Genomic DNA, 24,807 nt, shown 5'->3' with positions numbered 1-24,807 from the left:
GTAAATCTGCTAATTACACATCAACAGGTTAGAAAGAGAGCTGGCTTCAGAATCTTTTAAAGCCACTGCTTATAATATTGGGGAATAAGTCTAAACAATTATTTGTCCTTAGAGCATTACATTTTATGATAATTAATTTTTTATATGTCCTTTAATTGTTAATTTGTTTAATTATCAACTTATTTGTTCACGTTCTGTAATGTATGGCAATCCAACATTATGGTAATGGAAATTCAAAAATAGTTAAATGCTATATAATCAAAAATACGTGAACTGAAAACTAAACGTTATATAGCGCCGGGAACAATCGTAAAACTGAAATACTCAGGGAAACTACGTTGTTGATAATACTCATTGATAGAGCTCAGTAGTTCGGAACTTACCTCTCACAATTACTTTGGTTGGCTCGAGCCTGGTGGTGCCGTTCCTGCGGTGGCCTACTCCGCCTCCAGCGCCACCTCCACCCCCTGCCCCGCCCCCACCGCCCCCGGTGCCGCCCTCCGTGCCCCCAGGAGAGTCACCTGAGCGATCCGCCGCCCGCACCAACTCGGTGAGGAATCCGATGTAACTATGGACAAAGGGGTTCGAGTAATTAGTGAATCAGCGGGAAGGGGGAACTTAAATTATCCTTGGTTCGTCGGAACATGCTCCTTAAAACTCCGGGAAAAAACGTGAAGCTGCCATTCCAAACTTCCTCACAAATCGTCATGTAAAACCTCAAATTACTAATCGCATAAACTTAAAGCGTTTCGCAAAGTATTCGCATGCATGGAGTCTTTGTTGGACGCCAATCACACGCAAATAGGTGGGCGTTCCCGAGGAAGAAATAATTAAATTCACTCACGTGATTCAATACAATGTACTAACGTTGCATTTCCTACGGAAAAAGGATTATTTGAGACTTTTATTTCTCTGTCATAACACGATATTTCACTTCTTGAGATATCCGATTAGATCTCAAAAGAAGGGAACTTTTTCAACACAAAAGCCCAAAGTAATAATTACTTCTTGGTGCCACGGATTTTCAAAATATTTGAAAAGAAAATTACATTTTTAATAATGGATCGAAATAAATTAAAAACTCAAGTCAATAAGCATTTCTTGTTTGCAGAGAAAAGCAAAAAGCATAGTCTTTTCCGGAATAGGAATTTTCTATGCTTCATCAATGCATGAGAAATCCAAATATAAATTCAGCCTAGCCCCAAGGCATTTTAACTGGGATAAGTCGTACTCACAAAATTATTTTTCTAAAATAGGTTTTAAGATTTTTAACAATGCCGATTTTTTTCAGTGTTAATTGTTGTTGTTTGAAGTTTCCAGCAGATTTCCTTTTTTTCTGGATTCTTGATTTATTAGATACTCCACTTAATCTTACTTGATCATTATTACAATAATATTCTACCTTGTTAGTGGAAACAAAGTCTGTTAGTGCTAGGTCAAGAGCCATCACATTTATTAGGGAATAATATAATCAAAGGGTATAGACCACATTTTATTTTCCAGTATTTGAAAGTTTTCCAATTAATGAGATATTTTCAATTATAGTGAGTGAGAAATATCACTTAATCTCTCATTGTGTACACTACCAATGCAATACAATGTAACTATGCCATCTCAGAAAACTCATAGTTTTTAAATTTATAACTTAGTACAATATTCCGTCTTTATTTACTTCCAAAAACGGCAGCAATAAAAATAGTTGGCGCACATCCAAGTTGAGGTCTACCCAGCCAACTCCTCGTTAACTTTTTCTTTCGAATATTTTTCCTTAATTAGTTGAAGAAAGATATATTCTTTTACTTTTCCCATATTGAATCTAATGTTATTTTGACCCCAAGTATTACCCTTTGTCCGCTATGCTAATGCCCACTCTGAGTCTACACGGGTCATGGTGAATGATTTGATTGTTTTTACAGAAATGTATAAATGCGCTAATTTCATATTTTTCTGGGGTTCTAACTCCCTACAACAACTGATAAAAGGTTCTTTAATTAATTTACCTTAAATTTACTGGGATAAACAGGTATTTTAGTAATCCTACGGCAATTCTCTTTAAAAAAGAGTACTTTGATCGCACGCGACTATGCTTTCGATCCCAATATCATCGTATGAAAGCAGAAACAAGCACAGTTACCTCTTACTTAGGTTAAAATTACGACTATTTTGGATCTACTGCATCATTTTCAAAAAAGCTTTCACATTAAAGTAGAAATTACTGATATGCATATTGAAAATAGGAAGGCGGAGGAATGAAATTTGCCCCCGCTTTGATATTTTCAATTTATCAATATATTCGTTCTTGTAATATGAAAGCTTACTTGAAAATGACATAGGACATCGAAATTAGTCGTAGCTAACACAAACGTGGAAAACTGAAACCTATATTGTATCAATTATTGTATAAAAGTTGCACCATATCATATCTTAATCTATGATTTATATCACTTGGTGATGGTACTTGGCGTAGAAATCCTATATAATCTTGTGGATAAAATATACAATGCGGGACCACGCCCTTAGTACATTAGAATTCGTCGAATACGACTCCCAACTCCCATAGGTGACCTCGACATCTATTCAGCTTACCAACCTTGTGGTAAATCTATTGTTTCTGACGAATTTCGTCCCTTATTCCCGACTGACAGACGCGTCGTAGCCATCGGTGACTGGAATTCAAAACACTTAGAATGGGGGTGCCGGTCCGCGAATAGTAATGGCCGGCGTTTGCACAACATTGTAAACTCCATCATGCTAGACGTCGAAGTGCCACTAACGGCGACGCACATTGACTGCCGTGGAGGGGAGGACATCCTCGAAAACGCCGTCCGAGCTACAGACTCCCAAAGGAAATTATATTTCGGTAGCAATACCGAATTCTTTCCTATTACTTTTATTTCTCTTAAAATATAAGAAATGTTTGCTAGTGTAATTGAACAAGGGTTTCTGTTTTGTAAATTATCTGTGAATCTGTGAATGCCTTGTCAAACTATTGTATTGTTCATGTGAAATTTAGGAAGAAAAAAAAAAGAAATATTGAAAAAAAATATATATATATATCTATTTAAAAAAAACAACAACAAAAGCTAAGGAAAAAAAATATAGATAATATATATACATACATATATACGAGGGTCATCCGGAAAGTAGTACCCGTTCGTGCCGCATGAAGTGCTGACGACGCGAGTAGCCGCTGGACGAGGTCAGATAGCTTCAGTGGCTTGTCTGCCTTCTCTGAGCCAAGTTGCGTGACGCTAGCATTGCCTGTGTTGTTTCTGTGATTGTTTACAATGTTTAAAAAAATTGAGAACGCCGCCAGTTGTGAAGTGAGGGCAGTGATTAAATTCCTCAATGGAAGAAACGTTCGCCCATGTGATATTCATCACCAATTAAAGGAGGTGTATGGAGACAATGTAATGGACGAGTCGTCTGTTCGGCGGTGGTGTCGCAACTTCAACATGGGGAGGGGGAACACACACGACGATGAGCGTTCGGAGAGACCGTCTGTCATTACAGACCAACTGGTGAGCTCAGTTGACGAATTCGTGAGGAACGATCGGCGCGTCACAATTGATGACAACTGTGAGCATTTTCCCAATGTTTCTCGAACAATTGTTCATGAAATTGTTAAACACCATCTGCATTATGCAAAAATTTGTGCAAGATGGGTCCCTCGTATATAAAAGTATGCAAAACAAGAAAAAAAAAGAGAGATTGTAGACCAGAATTAATAAGTTTATGTTTAATTTTAAGACTTAGTTGTAGTTTCCGTCCTGTTGACGATGAAAAGGGAAAAATGTTCCCGCCCATAAATATAAGGTTATTTAATTCTTCTCTGTATAGTTCTTCTCATTAGGCTACGGCCAATTGCCAACCCGGTAGTGGTCTTTTTTTTCAATTTCTCCTTCACTAACACTGGAAAGGTACACGTTCGCCATTTACACTTTCGTTCGTCATTGTTTTCCCGGTGCAAATTGCACGCACACTGTCGCTGAAGGGGTGGACGTTGTCACACCGAAGCAGCATTTAAACGAAGGGCGAATGCCCAGCCAATAGGGTTTCTGGTCTGGTATACAATGCGGGACCGCACTCTGTTCCTCTTTCAATCTCAACCAATCTTCGGGAGGGAGGGGTTAGGAGGCACTTACCCAATGGCCAGCCGCAGGGTGTCCACCTTAGAGAGGCGTCTCTCGTAGGGGAGGGTGGGGACGTGGGCCCGGAGGCCCTCGAAGGCGTCGTTGATGCTCTGCATCCTCCGCCTCTCCCTCAGGTTAGCCGCCTGCCGCTGCTGCTGCATCTGGTGGTGATGGTGCCCCCCGTTGTGGTGGTGGTGGTGGTGATGATGGTGGTGGCCGCCCGACCGCTTGCCCACCCCGCAACGGCTCCGCAGCCGAGTGCTCCTCGGCGGCTTCGGGCACACCCTCCCCGGATGGTGCTGCCCGTTCGCCAGGCCCAGACCGTGACCGTTGCCGCCACCGCTGCCATTGGTGATGTGGTGCACGCCCCACTCGGAGAGGCGACCAAATCCTTCGAAATAGAAAACATGAAGAATCATCATCAGATGTGACGTTTTTAAATTGATATCTAGTTGATGAAAGACGCGGGGTAGTAGATCATTTCGTAGAGCTTTTTGCTACTGATCGAAGTGTCCTGGTGTTGAAACCAGGGTGAATATTTTTGTGCATCTCACTTTTAATCCAATCGGAAGACACTAAAACTTGGTGGGATGCTGATCTGTAGGGTAGGGAAAGGAACTGACCACACTTCCCCACCCTGAATGCATGAATTTAATACGTAGGATAAACAAGTACTTAGGATGGTTGAAATCTATGCTAAATTTAATACAAAATAATTTAACACGCTTCGACGCTTAACTCATTGGTAACATCAACCAAAGTCTGTTAAAACTAATCTTCTAATAGATTACTACTATGAGGAATCCTATGAGAAACGCAACATTCTGTCCAAGTTGGAATTCAAACCGGAAATTTCAACACGCCACAATAACCAGGCTACCACTTTCTGCATACACAACACTGGGTTGTTTACGAACGTCTTTTATTCAGGAAACATGGAAAATTTCGTCTCAAATTACGAGCACAATAAACGAAATCTCCCATGCAGCTGAAGAAAAGAGGAGAGTAGAATTCGAAGAAGTCGGATAAAGTATGTGGATGAGATACTGACAGGTTGTGTAGTGTTGAAAGCCGTTGGGCAAAAAGAGAAAACCTAAGGTAAACGGGGAATAGAAATGAAGGAAACACTCTTTAAGTAGAATGAATGTTAGTACTACTCGTACATGATGAAATTAAGGAGAAATTCATGTAGGATCAACAAGTCCTTAGGATGGTTGAAATCTATACGAAATTTAATACATAATATTTCTTGGGGATCATCCAAAATCTACTTTTGGTTGGTGGATTGATTATCCAGTAAGATGATCACAATATCTGGTTTACCTTTAGCGGAAGAATTTCTGAAAAAAATTGATCAAGCCAGTTAGAATTAAAACCTTTAATGTAGAAAATATTTTACATTTTCCCTCAAAATTTGTCAAATATATCCTTTGCCTTCTCTTTTTGATTTCAAAATTAAGTGAATCATCACATGACCCCTAATCTCGATTGAGAGGATTTTGGAATTATTATATCTAACGTCACGTAGAGCATTTAAATTAGTGTCTATACGTAGTTTACGATAACAGAATATTATGAGGTTCAAATTTGCATTTTGAAAGGATGATGATGACTTTGCAAGTCGAAACCTAGGTCGTGTTTAACAAAATATGTGTGGAATAACTAAGTATTTCTTTTCTGAAAATGTTTTGAAAGGAAATTTACTATATTTGGTAAAAAAAGATATTTAAAAAAATTAATACCACCGTGGAGCTTTTTATTTGGCGCATTACGTTTTCACGTTCCAATGTGAATGATTTTACTAGGCACTAGTAATTTATGGGAACCTTAGGTTGCAAATGGGAAGGAAATAAAATAAACTTCTCCGTCAAAGTGTGAATCATAATACTCGCTCGGTATAGGACTAGATGATCACTCTCTCCTATCAAATGTACAATTGCTGTGTATTACCATGGTGCAAGGAAGCAGTTAATAGGCATTAGCGGAAAAATCTACTCACTATCACCCATATATGAATAAATACGGAGATAAGAGAAGGCTAGCAGATATGATAATTGATAGTAGAGCTGTGCCAAGTCAATCACATGACTGATAACTAGGTTAGCATAATTAGGGCTAGAGAGTTTCTAGAAAATCATTTACGGGTATACCTTAAATCAATGACTTAGTCGGGAGTCAACGAACAATTAACTGACTGACTTGTCAATGTTTGTTGACCATTGACTGAAATAGCATTCGATAAAAAAATCATTAAACATTGGGTCTACGTTAAAAAGCACATATGTTTCAACTGGTGTTTTCTGCCAAATATTTGATTAAATTTCTCAAAGCAAATTAAATACAAACAAACAATACAACTACTTAAACATTCGAGGCTTGACCATGGATATTTTTTGTATTTACAATTCTAACCACTGCATACAGTGCAGTATGGCATGATGTGAGCACAATATTTAGTTTCATTAATATATTACTTCATCCCGTATTTTTCCCTTTTTCATTACGATTCGTTTTCAACGGTGAAAAATGCCAGGTCCTGGCCAAAGAGAATGATGAACCGATCAAAAATCTTACTGACCGATCAATCAACAATACCAGTGGCTCGATTAGCTCACCAAACCATCATCGAACCGAACTAAAGACTAATGAATAGAAGTACCATAAAGAATTATTTCGATGCATTAGCGTGGGGACTGTGTTGTCAGTGACAGCGGCACAATCGTGACCCTCGGGGGCTACTTACCCCTCTTGCCGCCGCTCTCGGCTCCGCTGCCGCCGAAAGAAGACGATGAAATGGAGCAGGCGGATGAGTCGTCCAGATAGTCGTCGTCGTCATCTTCGTCCTCGTCCTCGGCCGTCGCGTCCATGTCGTCTATGTCCGCGCCGCCTCCACCGTAGAGGCCCGCCTCCAGCAGGAACTGCCCGTTCACCGTCTCCAGGTCCAGGTTCTCCATGCTGAACATCTTGGGAGCGAATCGAGGACCTCGTCGTTAATATAATCGCTCACAGTCGGACCCCGAACGTAACCGTCATCGATCTCGACTTCGACGCCGTGCACATTCGCTTTATTACTATTCGGTACCACCTGAAACGGAAAAATGGTTGAATTGGGTAAGTCAGGGGAATGAGTAAGTAATTGAAAGGGAATTGCGAATACTACCGACTCGGTGGTCACTCTAGACTATATATGACGACATATCCTAATAAAATGGAAACGGGACAAACCAAGGACATTCAGTGAGACCACTATTTACTGAATAACGTAAAAAAGACGAAGGCAAGCTGAAATAACGAACGACTCAAAAAATCTCCTTATTTCGAAGCGTAGACAATGACCATAAAATGTTTCGCGCATAAGAAAATAAACAATGTAAATCACTTAGACTACAGTACAATTTATCACATATTAGGGGTTTAGTGCCATTCATTTATTTGTGCCTAACATGGGCCCCAACCTGCTTTTGATGATTTTGAGGAAATAAATCAAACTTCATTTTCTTGGTACAAATCCAAAATTAATAGCAGTCTGAATTGGGCAGTATGAATCGGAAGGAATAACGTAAAACAATATTTAAGATTTACAAACATAATAATAGTGCCTTACATGCCAGATTTTGCGTTCCTATTATCGGGCCACAGCATTTATATTGCCTTAACAGCTTTTTAAGTTTTCATTTTATTGTACCTGATTAGGCCCTAATCTAATTTCATTATTCAAAAAGGTCAATTGAAAATTTGTTTCAAATCACAGGCATAGTACCCTAATGAATAAAGAGCTTTAATATTATAGAAGAAGACATACTAAGGTACACCACGTGCTTAATTAAAGAAATATGATGGAAGGGAGAGAAATGAAGTACGCAAAGAAGCACCGAACTGAGAATAGCAGATGGTGGAGAGGTTCAACAAACCAGGCTTCATATCGAATTCAATTTAAATAATTTGTTATTCATGATAGTATCATTAAACCTCAATGGCATGGGTTAGGTACATGTATTTTCAATGCATATTTATTGAGCTAAATCCAAGGCGGTTCTTCATTTTCCTTAAGAAGAAGAAGAAAAATTAGGTACATAAAATGTAGGTATTTAAAACTAATGAATAATCGCTTTCAGTACGACCACCTCTTTCCCGAAGGAAAACTATTATACCGTCTTGCCCTATATTTGACTAGATCTATAACATTTGCGGGGTCACCTATATATTTGGGTTAATCTAGTATATTTTGATACCATAACATTACACTTACAATTACATTTACAATTACTTGCAGGTATGATTGATCTGATTTATCAACGGTAGTAAAATGTACTTTTCCAGCAGTATTGATTTCAATCACTGAAATAAATTTCGCATCTAAATTAAATAACCACTACACGTCTATCTCAGACATTCTCTCCAAATTTAAGCGCCACCAAAAAATAAATTAGATTTCTCGCTCGGTGAATTGATATCAATGTAATTCAAGCCGATGTTGTTCCATCGAGTACGCTTTTGCGAAATCCTGCCTACCAAACACGATGTGATTAAGTACGACATAGTAGAAAAAAATGGATTTTTCAAATTAATATCAACTTCGTTTTGTGACGGGAATCATGAGTATTGAATCCCAGGGAATTAACTCTGCAAACTAAAGGTGTGGCACATAAATCTCCCGTTTAGTTTCTACTTCAACGCAGGGCAAAGTTTTTGATAGAAGATCAGGGAATTTATAAAATGAACACACTATACCTCCAGCTTTTTAAAAATAGAAACATACAATGATCATCAAAAAAGGTATACAGGTTAAGGTATACGTGTGTTAGTGCTTTCTCTGCAATATGTTGTTGTGATCCAATCATTTTGAAAAAAAATGTACATGTTTGCAAAATACAAACCTTATCTGGAGGCAAGGTATGCCAAAATTTTGTACCTTGTTTATTCTGAGGAATTCAAGTAAGTCAACAACTCCTTTATCCCTAGCCATTAGTAATTATATAGGTATGTAGTCTGATGACCACCTGAATAATAAGTAATTAAAATTTAAATAGTACACTGCTGGTATAACATTGAGTAAAAAATCATTTTTATGGGAAGAGCTCTTTTCTTTTAACGTACAGGATGTAACGTACTGTATGTTAAGAACTTTAAATGCTAAAAAATTACATTTTAATCTTAGAAGCGATAAAATTCACCTTAAAAGGTGAATTTTAAATTGAAAATACAATTCATGTTTTGGACGACGTACATATTGTTAGAGAGAAAAAGTGAACAGTGAACTTTGTGAAAAATGGCCAGAGAAAATAATACTACCTCGTCATTATCTCCCATGGGTGAGTCACATTTTAGTATTTACGCCAAAGGGAAGAATTATCTACATTACATGCACAATGTACAATACATATTCAAGATTTTATGAAGACTCAGACAGACTAAATGTTCGGAAAACCGGCATCTCTTCAAGAATAAGATTAATTTAAAATATTCACTTTTAAAAAATAACTATTCGTATAATGCTACATTTCACTGATATCAAGATGAAGCAGTCATTATGGTAAAGATACTAACACGATTTTCAACAGTAACAAAGTCGATTGAATATTATAAATCGCCATTCATTTACTAATCTGATACATTTAACCTAACGTCAATTGCACATAATTATTCATTGACAAAAAATGTATTTTACAATAAGTATCAACCTTTCAACCTATTATTATCGAACCAACCAAACACATCAATCAACCATAGTTAGGTATGAGATATGGCGGTAGCGTTCACTTTGTATGGCATGCAATATTCAAGTAAGCAGTGCAAGAAAGTCAGCTCCAATCTCTGTGCCACTTGAATCAGAGTAGAACGCTCTACACATAATGCTAGGTCACGCAAACCGATTGCTTTAAAGCATAACATTGAAGTTTTCATATAAAAACATTAAAATGAATACTAAAAATCAAAACAAAACCTCGCCAATTCAATCGCTATTAGTAACTGCCATCCGCAATCATATGAGAGAAATAAAGTACTTTTTTATTTTTCTATCCAGTATTCTTTTGCATCAAAAAGACTTAAATACTCTACACATAGACTAATACAAGTGGAAATTTGAGACAAACAATCACAGTTAACCCATTATTTTCGGGTAATGTATAATTGTTTTCCGGGATCAAGTGACCACTTACAGTAAGCATTTAAAAAAATGCTACAAATATAAAAGAGCAGAGTGCTCGCAACTACTGGTCGGACTCATTCTCAGAGACATAATACCATATTACCTTAACCCCTTTGAAGAATCAATATAAAAATGTTTAAATTTCAACTTACCTTGAATGGATTACTTTCTTGTTTGACTGGAAGAGAAGTTCACCGCGACCAAAATTATAATCGAAAATCGGCTCAGCCGGATGTGGTCTAGGTAGTCCAGAATTTTCTATGCACGACGATAAAACATGACTGATCAATGAGTCTGTTGCGGGACACGTGTTCACACCCCAACGAGAGCACAGAATTAAGTTGTGCCCCTTCACCCCTTCCTCGTAAACCACGGAAGAGGAGGAGTTTGCCGAAAGTCAATAGATACACGAGCGAAATAAAAACACCGGAATCAAAGGATTGATCCAGCCGAGTCCCGGCCACCGGCCTTGTTCACACTCGGCTTGTTATTGGATGTCCTGCCTCGACGTGACGGCGACTCGATTGCTCGGATTAGTCGCTCATTTCTCGCCCGGAAGCGTGTCGTCCGCGGGGGCGCGTGTTTATCCTGCTGTAATCCATTCTACGGCGGCGTCCGTGGCGTGTGCCCCCTGGTGTGTGGCCGGCGGCAGCGGGGGTGGAGTAGCTGACGAACGATCCGACTCTTAATTCGACGCGTGCCGCCGATTAGCGGGTCACGTGTCGGGTGTTATTGCCTGCCGCTCCCTCAAGGCTGGACCCCCTTGACACTCCTCGGAAGGGGACGCGTGACTCCTCGCCAGCACGCGCGGGTCCTCCGCCCGGCCGCGTGTCTCCCTTCGCTCCGGTCCTCGGTGGGCGTCGGTGGAATTCCGGGAGATTTCCGTGATTCGGATGTTTCCGCTAGTTTTCCACGTTTCCCGATTGCTCACTCGTAAGAATCAAACGTAAGGGCTTTTTCAAGTGCAATTTTTTTCTTCTTTTAGCTCCAGTGAGCAAACAGTCAATTACTGACATGTAGTATTCCTGCCATCACCCTCGGCTGTTTTTTCCTCGTACCAAATCCCCAAACCAACACCCTACTGCAATTCTAAGTTACTGAATTAAGTCAGACTCCTTGCGTTTTAGAATGCCAGGGCAAATGTGCAGCTGGGCATTCAAGTAATTCAGCACCGCTTATTCCACTAAAATATTATCATCCTTGACATTCACTTATCACCACCCTTCCATGTCACGGCGACGCAATAATATTTTTATCCTGTGGGTTTTCTTCCAAATGTGTATTCCACGATGGTTCGTAAAATAATGACTCCATAGACTTGGTTTAAAGGTGAAAATTTAGAACGTCAACTCTGTGGACTTAAGTCGTATAACGCAAATAATGCACTTACATGAGCTTACTGTGGAGATCAGGAACTTCGGGTTGGAAGGAGACGAGGAAAAATTAAGGTGCAATCACTTAATGACGGACTAATAGCGCGATCATAACCCCCCAACCCCGCCTTAACTGCTGGACGCATCGACTCCGGTCGCGACCTTGTCACCTCGGCAACTCACCCCGGACTGTCCCCTGGAGGTTTGGTGGCGGGCGAGAGATGCAAGCGGGGTCAGGGCTGAGGTTACCCTGGGATAGGGCGGAAGTAGGTATGGGGGAGAGGGGCGGGAACATCCGGAGTAGGGAGAGCGAGGGGCGATTTAAGGTAGAGAGTGGAGAGGGGATCGGAGGATACAACGCCTCGCCACTAAAGGGGCGGGGGGGAAACAGGAGTCCCCGGGACGAGACGAGTATGAGGGGTTCCGGAGGCGGGGGGGATGATTCTACACCGCGCACGTGCTGTGAGATCCTCCCCGCAAACCAACCCCGTTGACCTCCCTCCCCTTTCTACGAGGCCCCCTGCGACCGTTCCGACCCCCTCCCTCCCCCCTCAATTCCTCCAAAGGTCCCCGTTGAAGTGATGCTGGAGGTGGGAGGGTGGAAAATGGGGGGCGTGGCTTGATTCGTCACGCCGACCAATCGGGTGCAAAGGTACCGCCGAGGGATTCCTTCCTGAGGGGGTTGTCACCCGGCGACAAGCCAGTCGCCGTGGTTCCCTCCACAACCACCACAACCATTAACCACCCCCACCAAGTCCTCCCCGTCCGTGGCTGCGCAAGCTCCGTGGCTCCAAAAACATAGGATTTTAGGATTTCATTATACTGCACGAAAAGTTCACGGGGCCGGTCGAGCTAGTCGAGCCCACCTACAAACGCAAAGATCGCGGGATCGACTACCGCTTCGCATGCGGATCTAAGTGTAAATTCTGATGGTTCCCAGATTTGGAAACACGATGGTAAGCTGACTGTACATATGTTTGCAGGGATACTGACGCACGCGAGCCAACGGTAGCGTCCGTAATATGGATTGGAAAAATAATATAGGCAAAGCCACGAATTTACCACTTGTATTGGTTATGCGAGTGGTAAATTACCCTACACCACCTATGCTAAGAACTTTGGCGGCTAATCAAAAATTTATAGTTTAGTGTTACCATGGGCAGCCTATTCAGTGCAAGGATTATTATGGAATAATTCGATGAGAATAAGTATCATGAAATGCAATAGCAGCTAAACATTTTGAGCACATATGATAAAATTATAATTCGGTGATGTCTTGTAAATAAATTTGTCCAGCATGTTTCTGAGAATTTGCACTATATTCCTTGCGATCGTTGTCCAAGCTATGCAGGTAATTGTCATAACAATATTTTTTAAATATTTTCAATAATAATTACTGCACCAAAACATACCAAAATAATTTTAAAATGACGACAATAGTAATATCAAGTAATGGTTGATTAAATACGTGAGCAAAACAAAATTCAATGCGTTCCATTTGATATTTTCAAAAATTGCTGTGACTGCACTACATTTTCTAGTATATCTAAAACTAATGAGAATAACTATAAATACAAAAGTTCAAAACAAGATGAAAGGAAAAATAAAAAATAAACAGTTTGTACTCACTACATACCAAACACGTGACCCCTAATTTCAAATGACATCGGTTGAATAAAATGAATTCTGCCATTGAGTCCAGTCAAAATACGTATGTTTCAGTCAAATAAAAAGGGGGTTGCCTCTCGTGTCCATTAATGTGATTCTCCTCACTCCAAATTACGGAAAGTGTCTCTCATGTTTCGAGCCGCACTTATAAACATATTTTAGTTTTAGTTGGAAGCCATAGCAAGGGGGTGTGGCAGGGGGTGATTACACACCAGAATAATTTTGACCCGAATTCTTTTTCCCCCTAGCGTAGTCGGACAACGTTATTCTGATCCTTTACTGTTCGTGGGAAAACGATATCTTAAAATCTTTCGGTTCTACACTTAATCTCTCTAATTTTATTGGCACTATATCACTTAGCGTATTACGATGGGGCTAATAACACGTTTTCAACATCATTGCTGAAGAGGCATCCTTCCATTAGCAAAAGATTTAAACTGTAATTTAACCTTTGCTGCGTTATTGATTCCCAGCCTAGCTTCCCTTATAATTTTGATACCCTACCCAAGTTAGTCATAACAACGTTATACAAATGTAGCTCCTCTACACTGCACGCGATCTAATTCGGTAATCAATCTAACTTTATGAGGATCCCATATGCTAGCAGCTTATTCTAAATGAGGCCTAACCAGCGTAAGATACAGTAAAAAGATAGAGTAAAGATACCCGTAAATTGTTTCTTTAACCTTTTCATCACATTTCGCCACTACTCTTCTAATTAATCCAAGTTCTCTGTTAGTTTTTTCACATGTTCCCCGTATATGTATTACCCAGGAGAGGTCGTAAGTGGAGGAAGCAACTTAATACTTAATCGAGTCTAAACTTTCCATTTCAGTGTTCCTAAGGCAGTAGTCGTTCGGGAGAGGATTGCCCTTTTTCCAAAAGTTTTTACTTCACACTTTTTTCAGTTTGAGTCTAAATGACAAGTATCGCACCAGGGTTGCATAGTGTTAAGGGTATCTGCTAAAGCTGCTTTATACTCAGGATAAACTACTCTGTAAACCACTGCATTGTCACCAAATTAACGGGTCTTACTAGTGACTACGGGGTCCATGTCGTTAACGTGAAGAAGTAATAAAAGAGATCCGATAACACTACTCTGGGGGACACCTGAAGAGACTTCTACTTTATTAGAACTAACACCATCTATGACTAGTCTCTGCGCCCGACCATTCAAAAAGTCTTTTATCTAACCCAGGATATTTTTATCTATGCTGGTTCCTCCTTGTTTCTTTTTTTAAATGTATGTGTTACATTAGCCGTTTTCCTATCACTGGAAACCTTATGATCTACTCGCGATTTTTAAAATATTATTTCTAGAACCGGAGCAATATCCGACGTCAGTTCTGTGCGGGCATTTGATCGGGCTCGGAGGATTTATTAGGCTCAATATATTTTAGATGAAGTGATACAGGGTGAATCAGCGGTAACTAATGGTTTGACGTCATTACTCGATTCAAAAAGTCAGGTAACACTAGCTCACCCTGTATTTCATTCTACATCCATTTGGCACCACATCCTTGTGGTTTGAGTTCACAACCAGAATTCCGAATCCACAAACTCTAATTCGTTTCCTTCGTAGAGTTTATCCATGGATTGAATGGAAGATTTCGGCTTGCTTCTTCTTGAGAATTAACGTCAACCTACTTTGAATCAGTGACGAAAGCATATTTTGGCCATAAAAGGGCCTGTCAGCATGAAAAACTGGCTAATCAAGATCACAAAGTTATCATTAAAATGTCAGTACTTACAAATTCACCATTATCCAGATGTAAAAAAGTTAATTATTCATCAAACATTGAATTCGTAGTTTATTTTAAATTATTTCAAATGAATGAAAACGGCAAACATACTTATTTTGAAATAAGTATACTTTAAGCTCGTCTCATGGTTGCTTCAAATGCTAATGACACATTTAGTTGTGAATTGGGTTAAGTGAAGTACGTAGCATCAACACCAGCTTCTTTCAATCAACATCCCTCAAGCTTCCGGATTATTTCCAAATTAAGCTGTGGGGAAAATGCAGTTTTCACATTTATAAAAACTCCACTATACACTACTATGCGCTATTTCCTAACCAGAGGCCAACATTGGCTCTGGATATGGGAAGCGCTATTGCATACAGGGTTCGTCCGGAAAATAAGTGTACTGAGCTCAGGAAAAAAAATTTATTACACTTTTACATATCTTAAGCTAATATTCCTCAAAATAGGACCCTTGTGAGTCGATACACTTGTTCCAGCGGCGTTCTCATTCCTGGAACGCTCCCGCGAAGGCATCATCGGGAACCTCTCGAATACTCGTCGTCGACCTCTTCTCTGCCCTCCACGAACATCTTGTGCCACCGAAAGATCATGTTTCTGGACATGGCTGACTCCCCGTAAGCCTGGTTAATCATACCGACAGTTTCGGTAGACGATTTCCCAAGCTTTACCGCAAATTTGATGGAATAACGCTGCTCCAAAAACTTCGGCATCGCGTTCCGTGACGTGGGTCGAGCGTGGAGGTTCGCGTTAACAGAGCTCCTCACTACACCACAGCTCAGAGCCGACTGCCTTTTTCAGCGTCGCTTGCCAACATACCCCCCTCCAATCGTAGCCCGTCAGAGCGGTGCTGGGCGCGCCTGGAGCGGCGCGCCCAGCCCAGGAGTCAGTACACTTATTTTCCGGACGAACCCTGTAGATTCCCATGGCAGATGGCCACTTCACTTACTTTTGGAATAATCGATCTCCGCTGGAGCGTTTTATGGATCTAAAATATTAACTTCCATCACCAAATTTATCGGTAAATACCACAAGCAAACTTTTAATTTTTATTTTCCAGCTTCTCAAAACAATTATTCCATGGATAACGTAATTCAAATTGAAGGACCCAGTCGATACGAAAGCTAGAACAGTATTTTCAATAAAAATATTGTTCAATGGAGACAGAATTTTGTGGATTGCAAACACATTTGGAATTTGTAAAAAATGGGAAAAATAATGTTGTTCCAGGGTCAAAACAATAAGGTAACATGAATTACTGATTGATAAAGGCAGCGGAAATAAGCGTTTAATCGTGCGACCCTTTTAAGAAAGATAAACAAAGTCGGCGAGGATGTAATGGCCACTGGTCGAATCTCCCTCTCTCCTCTCCCCTCAACTAAATTGATCTCGCAGACATTTTGCTTCGCTGAACATCCTCAACAGTAATTGCAATAAAAGCAATCATCAATGGAGTAAGAATTAGTATAGACAACGTCGACGCAGGGCACTGGGGATGAAAATGGTACTCAATGGCGAAAACAATACGGTGACGAAAACTAATGATTCAAATTAAATAACGGGAATGCCCATTTCATAAAAACGTAACGAACGCTCTATGAAAGATAAATGGAGTCGGGAGCCGATCACCGGTTGAATCTCTCTCCCACCGACCCGCCCTCTTCCGCAAATGAGTTTCCCCGGACCTCCAGCCACCCAAAACCTTTCGCGGCAGCCGCCGCTCGAGGCGTTTGCCTGGCCTCCCTTCAGGTGTTGCAGGGAGGTGAGAGAGTGTTAACGAACGCCGCTATGTTTGCGTCAGCTGACGCAGCAGCAGGAGCCGGTCGGAAATTGGAGTAGGATGGATGGACGCGCGCGCGTGCTCTTGAGTACACGCAAACACTCTCGGGGAGAAGTCAATCGCTCGTTGACGTGCGCCGGCGGCGGCACATCACTACCCTCGTGAGTCAAAAGGGCGACCCAGAAACAACAACAAACGGCCGTGTCTTTTGGGTGATTCGGGGGAAATCCATGCTTTCGTGTGGATGAAGCTTTGGCTAATAAGCGTTTCTCGTCGATGCCGGCCAGAGAGAAAATCTGCTACGCAAGATGTCATTGGACTATTTGCCCTTTTAAACAAAAATGCTTCATTTCGAGAGTTTATAGACTGAAAATAAAAATACAGTGAACGAGTCTCTCTCAAGAGCCAATCATATGGTATGAGTACGGGTGGGCTTCACGCTTACATCTGGATATATTTCAAGCATTCCCAATCTCAACCTCAGGATCAGATAGTGAGAATGCTGCCCACCAGGAAATAGCAAACATTACAGTAGCAAATATCGACAGTAAATCTGCTAACCAGGTCAGCTTCATTTCTATTAAATTTTGTCATGTCTGAGTCTAAGCCAATTGTGCTGCCCTGAAGCCTTTTGGAATGAATTAAACTTCAAAATATTTGAAAAATTGCAAATTAATTACATCTTTTATATCATATGAAGTGGGTACAGTGTAGGGCCAAGTGAGAGCTCTGTACTAAATTGATGTTTCTTGATCACACCTAATAACATTTCCTAAGATTTAATATAATTTAATATGCAGGTTTCCATTTACCGCAGTTATACCACGTATTTTATATGTAACTTAACAGAAAACAAACTTCTATTAACTAGAAATTTCATTGTAGCCAACCGCAACTTGGCAGAAGAAATTTTGCACATTGGACGTGTTTGTGCTTTGTGGGATCCGAGACTGTTCATGCACGAAAAAACAAGATGCTCGCGTTTTTCGCAGATGGAGTTAATATGACGGGAAGATGAGAAGTTGTTTTTCAAAGGTAATCATTGCAGTTCAAACTTGGCCACATCACTTTGATGTTAACAGCAAACAGCAGAACCCCGTGCAAAAATATCTGGCATCAATCAACGCCTAAAAAGCTGAAGTGGTGGTTTCTGCTGAGAAAGCTATGGTCATATTATTTTTCGGTATTAAGAGAATGGTGAATCAGCACGTCGGACCAGAAGGCACAATGAGGAAAGGAACATAATGCAGTTTCATTGAAAAGTCTCCAGGGCCATGTCAATCGTAAAAAGCCAAATTTCGAAGAAAAAGGCTAGATGCTGTGCCATGGCAATGCACGGCCGCAAGCTACAAATTTTGTTTCTGTATATCTCGTGAAATCAATGTGAGGTGTGTTCCTCCTCCTTTCTATGATAACTAACTCCGCGTGACTTTTTCCTGCACCTCAATGTGAAGGAGCACCTTTGTGAAAGGTACTTTCAATCTGAAGAAACTGAAGATTAAAGGCTGCCGAAGCGATGTTGATGACGTTATGAAAAAGACTACCAGTGCCCGTATGTGTCAAAAGACTAGGAACAGGGCTGGACACTTGAAGTGCATGCAATCATGTCAGGTCTCTGAGATAGCATATGCTATTCATAAGTTTGTGCAAAACATGTATTTTACAAAAACTGGAATTTACTGTAGGAATCAGGTAAAATTAGACAAACTAAGGTAAAATACTTTCGACGAAAATATTTTAGGATATCAATCATTCTGGTTAAATATAGCAAATAAATTTACACAAAATTTTCCTGAACAATATCTCCTAACGAATATGACATGAAAAATCTCTGTGATGACTAGTTAGCAGTGGTAGCATAAGCTAATATGTAAAAAGGATTGGATATGCCTGATTAAAATACGTAAATTTGCATTATATTTCACATTATGCGACTGGGATCCACTTTCGCAATTTTGTGCTAGGACCAATAAAAGGATAGTTCAAAACTCATACTTTCAATTACTTGGTTCCATGTGACGGGAATAATGAACTCACTGCGCATTAATCACATTAAGGAGATCGAGTTGTTAGAAATATCGATTGGTTTATTAAGCGTCTTCGATGGTTGACGCCATCATAGTAAACCCAACTCCGGAAGACTCATCACATAAAATCAAAAAAGCCATTCCTTGAATGAGAATCAAATCCACCAACTACGAGTTAGCATGAATTTTAAACGGAACACATGACTGAACGAAAAATAGCGAGAAAGTTACATTTTATTGAGGAACAAACGAATTTAACGCCAAATGTACCGCTAAGAAATATTGACTTCATCGTTAAACCGGCGACGATCTATTTATTTTTAAAAACTGTAAAACCACCTTCTATGCCTTAATGTTGGATCACAAAAAAAACAAATAAAACAAAAAATAAATTGGCAATATATTTTATTGTGCTAAGTCGGAGTATGAATAGAGTCCGATCGAATCAGAAGGCTATGCGTAATCTGACAACGTAATCTAAATAACTATGACTCCACCGCGTGGTTTTGTTGCATTCAAGATTCTCAGGAAGGTCGTGTTCACAGATGGACAGGTTGCCTCCGTATGTGTGAAGGCGTTGGAGGAGGAGCTGAAAAAGGTAGGGTTTGTCCCACGACTTGCGATGGGGCGGAAGTGAGAGCATGTGCGTGATGCAGTTCGGAATTGAAGTCTCGTGTGTTTAGCGAGGGTGGGAGTGAGGCAGCATTTGTTGACGGGGATGAAACTCGTTAATTATGTCACAGGTTTGGCACACGGAAACGCCTTGCCATCAGAAGGCCTCGGGGGTATTCAGCCCCACGTTGGGTCATCCGCTGAACCGTAGTGACTTGGCGTGCATATGAGGCTCACGGGGGCGGAACGGACGGACGCATTGCTCAGGACGAGTTGGCGATTTAAAGGAGCCCGCGTCGCTTCCGACTCCGACCCCATCTTTGGTCAAACCACGTACGGTTCGAAGGACAGGGTTATTCCAATGGCCTGTGTAATATATGTCCTCCGATAAAGCTTTTGCTCGTTTTATTCTCAAGGTATCGCTGAAATAATCAGTTAAGCCACCAGAACGGTTTATACTGTTTCCCCTGACCTAAAACTCATGTTTTACAAAACGATTTAGGTCAAAATTTGGTCGTAATCCAAAGTTTTATGAGAAGACCACAGCGTTTTTTTGTTTTTCTTTGTCTAAAAATTCTTTTGCATAAATTCCAAAATACATAAATCCCTCCTTAATATTGAGTTGGGTTTCTTATTAATGTTTGCACTAGATTAGCGTGTTCAAACAACACAGGAAAAAAGAAAAAATTACGTAACCTTTGGTTTTTAACTTAATGGATTTATCTTGAGTATTTGGCATTAATAGTGATTTCTCAGGCGCCATGATTACTGAAATTATGTGGCAACGTAAACTGATTTCTGAATAAACCATTACGTGATAATACAATATTCAGTAACCAACATCCAATAAGAAACCGTGACTTAGAGGCTACCTGGTGAATGATTGACCGTTCGAATTACTGGCATTCGAGTTAAACACTAAATTACAAAATTGTAGCATTGAATCATCACATTACTAATAGTTAAAAATGAGTATTTAATTTCATTATTGATTAGAAGATCGAACATGTTAACTATTATTAAATCCCAAAAAATTCCAGAAAATGTATTAAATAATATTTTTTTCAATCCAAGCAGAAGTATGAAATTGCCGCAGCAGAATCTAGAGGTATATACATTGGTTTTTAGGTGCTATGGAGACTTCATTACCCAGGCTTACTTTGCATACGTAGTATTTAGATTGCGGAGACGCTTCTGATAGTTTAGAGAATTATTAAAAATTATCATTACCTACGACCAATTTTGGGAATGTATGCGTTTGCGTAATTGAATTGCATTTGTTATTTAGTTGTACACAAAATAAGTTTGGTCTTTAAATAATGTACCTTTATTCCATTCGATTTTTTGGACAAAAAAATTGGAGCGTCCGTTCACCCATTTTCTAGTTTTAAGGCATACTGGCCACGAGAGAAATGGATTCCTCTCGTCACGTACTATGCAAAGCTGGCTGACTGCAAATCCCTCCGAGATATAAGGGTTCTACAGTGGGCCCGTGGCTAATTGCTGCTCTTCTAGAGCCCGAAACAGCTCAGTTGCGAGAGCGTTGGGACTAAAGATTTGAGTCCCTGGTTCAATCGCGGGTGTGGTGTTTTAACTACCGAACGAATTCATTTCACCCTTACATAACTATTACATCACGGCCATTTCTGAAGTCTAAAATGATATTGAATGTGAAAATTTATTATTTTCCCGAGTTATTTCAATACACATGTTGTTTCGGCACATGTGTTATAGTTTTTAAACGTTTTAGGCGCACTCATACAATTTACACGTAGATCTCAGGGCCTCCTGATTCTCTCTATTTTAATTTCATATTTATTGTGAAACTATGGTAATTTTTGGGGATAATTTCTTTAATTGATCTTTGGTGGTCCTTCCCTTTTATTAACAAGAAAGGCGGCGTATTTTTTCGCGTATTAGGCCAGTAATTGATGAGTACTGCTCCTGGTTGTTTATCACATCTATCATCAGCCGAAATAGCTCAGTTGGGAGAGCGTTGGACTGAAGGTCTAAAGGTCCAAGGTTCAATCCCGGGTTTCGGCACATGTTTTATAGTTTTTTAACATTTTAGGCGCACTCATACATTTTACACGTAGATCTCAGGGCCTCCTGATTCTCTCTATTTTAATTTCATATTTATTGCGAAACTATGGTATTTTTCGGGGATAATTTGTTTAAACTAATCTTTGGTGGTCCTTCCCTTTTATTAACAAGAAAGGCGGCGTATTTTTCGCGTATTAGGCCAGTAATTGATGAGTACTGCTCCTGGTTGTTTATCATGGTAATCACCAGCCGAAATAGCTCAGTTGGGAGAGCGTTAGACTGAAGATCTAAAGTTCCCTGGTTCAATCCCGGGTTTCGGTACATGTTTCATAGTTTTTTGACGTTTTCGGCGCACTCATACATTTTACACGTAGATCTCAGGGCCTCCTGATTCTCTCTATTTTAATTTCATATTTATTGTGAAACTATGGTATTTTATATAGTTTTTAACGTTTTCGGCCGCACTCATACATTTTACACGTAGATCTCAGGGCCTCCTGATTCTCTCTATTTTAATTTCATATTTATTGTGAGACTATGGTAATTTTTGGGGATAATTTCTTTAAATTGATCTTTGGTGGTCCTTCCCTTATATTAACAAGAAAGGCGGCGTATTTTTCGCGTATTAGGCCAGTAATTGATGAGTACTGCTCCTGGTTGTTTATCATGGTAATCACCAGCCGAAATAGCTCAGTTCGGAGAGCGTTAGACTGAAGATCTAAAGGTCCCTGGTTCAATCTCGGGTTTCGGCACATGTTTTATAGTTTTTAACGTTTTCGGCGCACTCATACATTTTACACGTAGATCTCAGGGCCTCCTGATTCTCTCTATTTTAATTTCATATTTATTGTGAAACTATGGTAATTTTTGGGGATAATTTGTTTAATTGATCTTTGGTGGTCCTTCCCTTTTATTAACAAGTAAGGCGGCGTATTTTTCGCGTATTAGGCCAGTAATTGATGAGTACTGCTCCTGGTTGTTTATCATGGTAATCACCAGCCGAAATAGCTCAGTTGGGAGAGCGTTGGACTGAAGATCTAAAGTTCCCTGGTTCAATCCCGGATTTCGGTACATGTTTCATAGTTTTTGACGTTTTCGGCGCACTCATACATTTTACACGTAGATCTCAGGGCCTCCTGATTCTCTCTATTTTAATTTCATATTTATGTGAAACTATGGTATTTTATATAGTTTTTTAACGTTTTCGGCGCACTCATACATTTTTACACGTAGATCTCAGGGCCTCCTGATTCTCTCTATTTTAATTTCATATTTATTGTGAAACTATGGTATTTTTCGGGGATAATTTGTTTAAATTAATCTTTGGTGGGTCCTTCCCTTTTATTAACAAGAAAGGCGGCGTATTTTTCGCGTATTAGGCCAGTAATGATGAGTACTGCTCCTGGTTTGTTTATCATGGTAATCACAGCCGAAATAGCTCAGTTGGGAGAGCGTTAGACTGAAGATCTAAAGTTCCCTGGTTCAATCCCGGGTTTCGGTACATGTTTCATAGTTTTTTGACGTTTTCGGCGCACTCATACATTTTACACGTAGATCTCAGGGCCTCCTGATTCTCTCTATTTTAATTTCATATTTATTGTGAAACTATGGTATTTTATATAGTTTTTGACGTTTTCGGCGCACTCATACATTTTACACGTAGATCTCAGGGCCTCCTGATTCTCTCTATTTTATTTCATATTTATTGTGAAACTATGGTATTTTTCGGGGATAATTTGTTTTAAATTAATCTTTGGTGGTCCCTTCCCTTTTATTAACAAGAAGGCGGCGTATTTTTCGCGTATTAGGCCAGTAATTGATGAGTACTGCTCCTGGTTGTTTATCATGGTAATCACCAGCCGAAATAGCTCAGTTGGGAGAGCGTTAGACTGAAGATATAAAGTTCCCTGGTTCAATCCCGGGTTTCGGTACATGCTTTTGACGTTTTCGGCGCACTCATACATTTTACACGTAGATCTCAGGGCCTCCTGATTCTCTCTATTTTAATTTCATATTTATTGTGAAACTATGGTATTTTATATAGTTTTTAACGTTTTCGGCGCACTCATACATTTTACACGTAGATCTCAGGGCCTCCTGATTCTCTCTATTTTAATTTCATATTTATTGTGAAACTATGGTATTTTTCGGGGATAATTTGTTTTAAATTAATCTTTGGTGGTCCTTCCCTTTTATTAACAAGAAAGGCGGCGTATTTTTCGCGTATTAGGCCAGTAATTGATGAGTACTGCTCCTGGTTGTTTATCATGGTAATCACCAGCCGAATAGCTCAGTTGGGAGAGCGTTAGACTGAAGATCTAAAGTTCCCTGGTTCAATCCCGGGTTTCGGTACATGTTTCATAGTTTTTGACGTTTTCGGCGCACTCATCATTTTACACGTAGATCTCAGGGCCTCCTGATTCTCTCTATTTTAATTTCATATTTATTGTGAAACTATGGTATTTTATATAGTTTTTAACGTTTTTCGGCGCACTCATACATTTTACACGTAGATCTCAGGGCCTCCTGATTCTCTCTATTTTAATTTCATATTTATTGTGAAACTATGGTATTTTTCGGGGATAATTTGTTTAAATTAATCTTATGGTGTTCCTTCCCTTTTATTAACAAGAAAGGCGGCGTATTTTTCGCGTATTAGGCCAGTAATTGATGAGTACTGCTCCTGGTTGTTTATTACATCTATCATCAGCCGAAATAGCTCAGTTGGGGAGAGCGTTGGACTGAAGGTCTAAAGGTCCATGGTTCAATCCCGGGTTTCGGCACATATTTTATAGGTTTTTAACATTTAGGCGCACTCATACATTTTACACGTAGATCTCAGGGCCTCCTGATTCTCTCTATTTTAATTTCATATTTATTGCGAAACTATGGTATTTTTTGGGGATAATTTGTTTAAATTAATCTTTGGTGGTCCTTCCCTTTTATTAACAAGAAAGGCGGCGTATTTTTCGCGTATTAGGCCAGTAATTGATGATACTGCTCCCTGTTGTTTAATCATGGTAATCACCAGCCGAAATAGCTCAGTTGGGAGAGCGTTAGACTGAAGATATAAAGTTTCCTGGTTCAATCCCGGGTTTCGGTACATGTTTCATAGTTTTTGACGTTTTCGGCGCACTCATACATTTTACACGTAGATCTCAGGGCCTCCTGATTCTCTCTATTTTAATTTCATATTTATTGTGAAACTATGGTATTTTTCGGGGATAATTTGTTTAAATTAATCTTTGGTGGTCCTT

At 39.8% G+C, this 24,807-nt stretch overlaps 9 non-coding genes across 9 annotated transcripts; all 9 read left to right on the top strand.

Annotated features, from left to right (window-relative positions):
* The first annotated feature begins 21,477 nt into the window (after positions 1-21,477).
* On the top strand, positions 21,478-21,550 carry TRNAF-GAA (transfer RNA phenylalanine (anticodon GAA)). The gene has a single exon. It is a non-coding gene; the product is annotated as a tRNA-Phe (tRNA).
* Positions 21,551-21,798: 248 nt separating this feature from the next.
* Positions 21,799-21,871, top strand: TRNAF-GAA (transfer RNA phenylalanine (anticodon GAA)). The gene has a single exon. It is a non-coding gene; the product is annotated as a tRNA-Phe (tRNA).
* A 358-nt stretch (positions 21,872-22,229) lies between these two features.
* On the top strand, positions 22,230-22,302 carry TRNAF-GAA (transfer RNA phenylalanine (anticodon GAA)). Its single transcript has one exon. It is a non-coding gene; the product is annotated as a tRNA-Phe (tRNA).
* A 246-nt stretch (positions 22,303-22,548) lies between these two features.
* TRNAF-GAA (transfer RNA phenylalanine (anticodon GAA)) lies at positions 22,549-22,621 on the top strand. The gene has a single exon. It is a non-coding gene; the product is annotated as a tRNA-Phe (tRNA).
* Positions 22,622-22,978: 357 nt separating this feature from the next.
* On the top strand, positions 22,979-23,051 carry TRNAF-GAA (transfer RNA phenylalanine (anticodon GAA)). The gene has a single exon. It is a non-coding gene; the product is annotated as a tRNA-Phe (tRNA).
* Positions 23,052-23,408: 357 nt separating this feature from the next.
* TRNAF-GAA (transfer RNA phenylalanine (anticodon GAA)) lies at positions 23,409-23,481 on the top strand. The gene has a single exon. It is a non-coding gene; the product is annotated as a tRNA-Phe (tRNA).
* Positions 23,482-23,830: 349 nt separating this feature from the next.
* Positions 23,831-23,902, top strand: TRNAF-GAA (transfer RNA phenylalanine (anticodon GAA)). Its single transcript has one exon. It is a non-coding gene; the product is annotated as a tRNA-Phe (tRNA).
* Positions 23,903-24,259: 357 nt separating this feature from the next.
* On the top strand, positions 24,260-24,333 carry TRNAF-GAA (transfer RNA phenylalanine (anticodon GAA)). Its single transcript has one exon. It is a non-coding gene; the product is annotated as a tRNA-Phe (tRNA).
* A 247-nt stretch (positions 24,334-24,580) lies between these two features.
* On the top strand, positions 24,581-24,653 carry TRNAF-GAA (transfer RNA phenylalanine (anticodon GAA)). The gene has a single exon. It is a non-coding gene; the product is annotated as a tRNA-Phe (tRNA).
* Positions 24,654-24,807: the final 154 nt, after the last annotated feature.

This window comes from Hetaerina americana, unplaced genomic scaffold, assembly GCF_022747635.1.
Source record: "Hetaerina americana unplaced genomic scaffold, ioHetAmer1.1.p SCAF_7, whole genome shotgun sequence".
In the NCBI taxonomy this organism is placed as follows: domain Eukaryota; kingdom Metazoa; phylum Arthropoda; class Insecta; order Odonata; family Calopterygidae; genus Hetaerina; species Hetaerina americana.
Note: the sequence above shows the minus strand (reverse complement) of the source record. Positions and strands in the feature narration are given on the sequence as shown.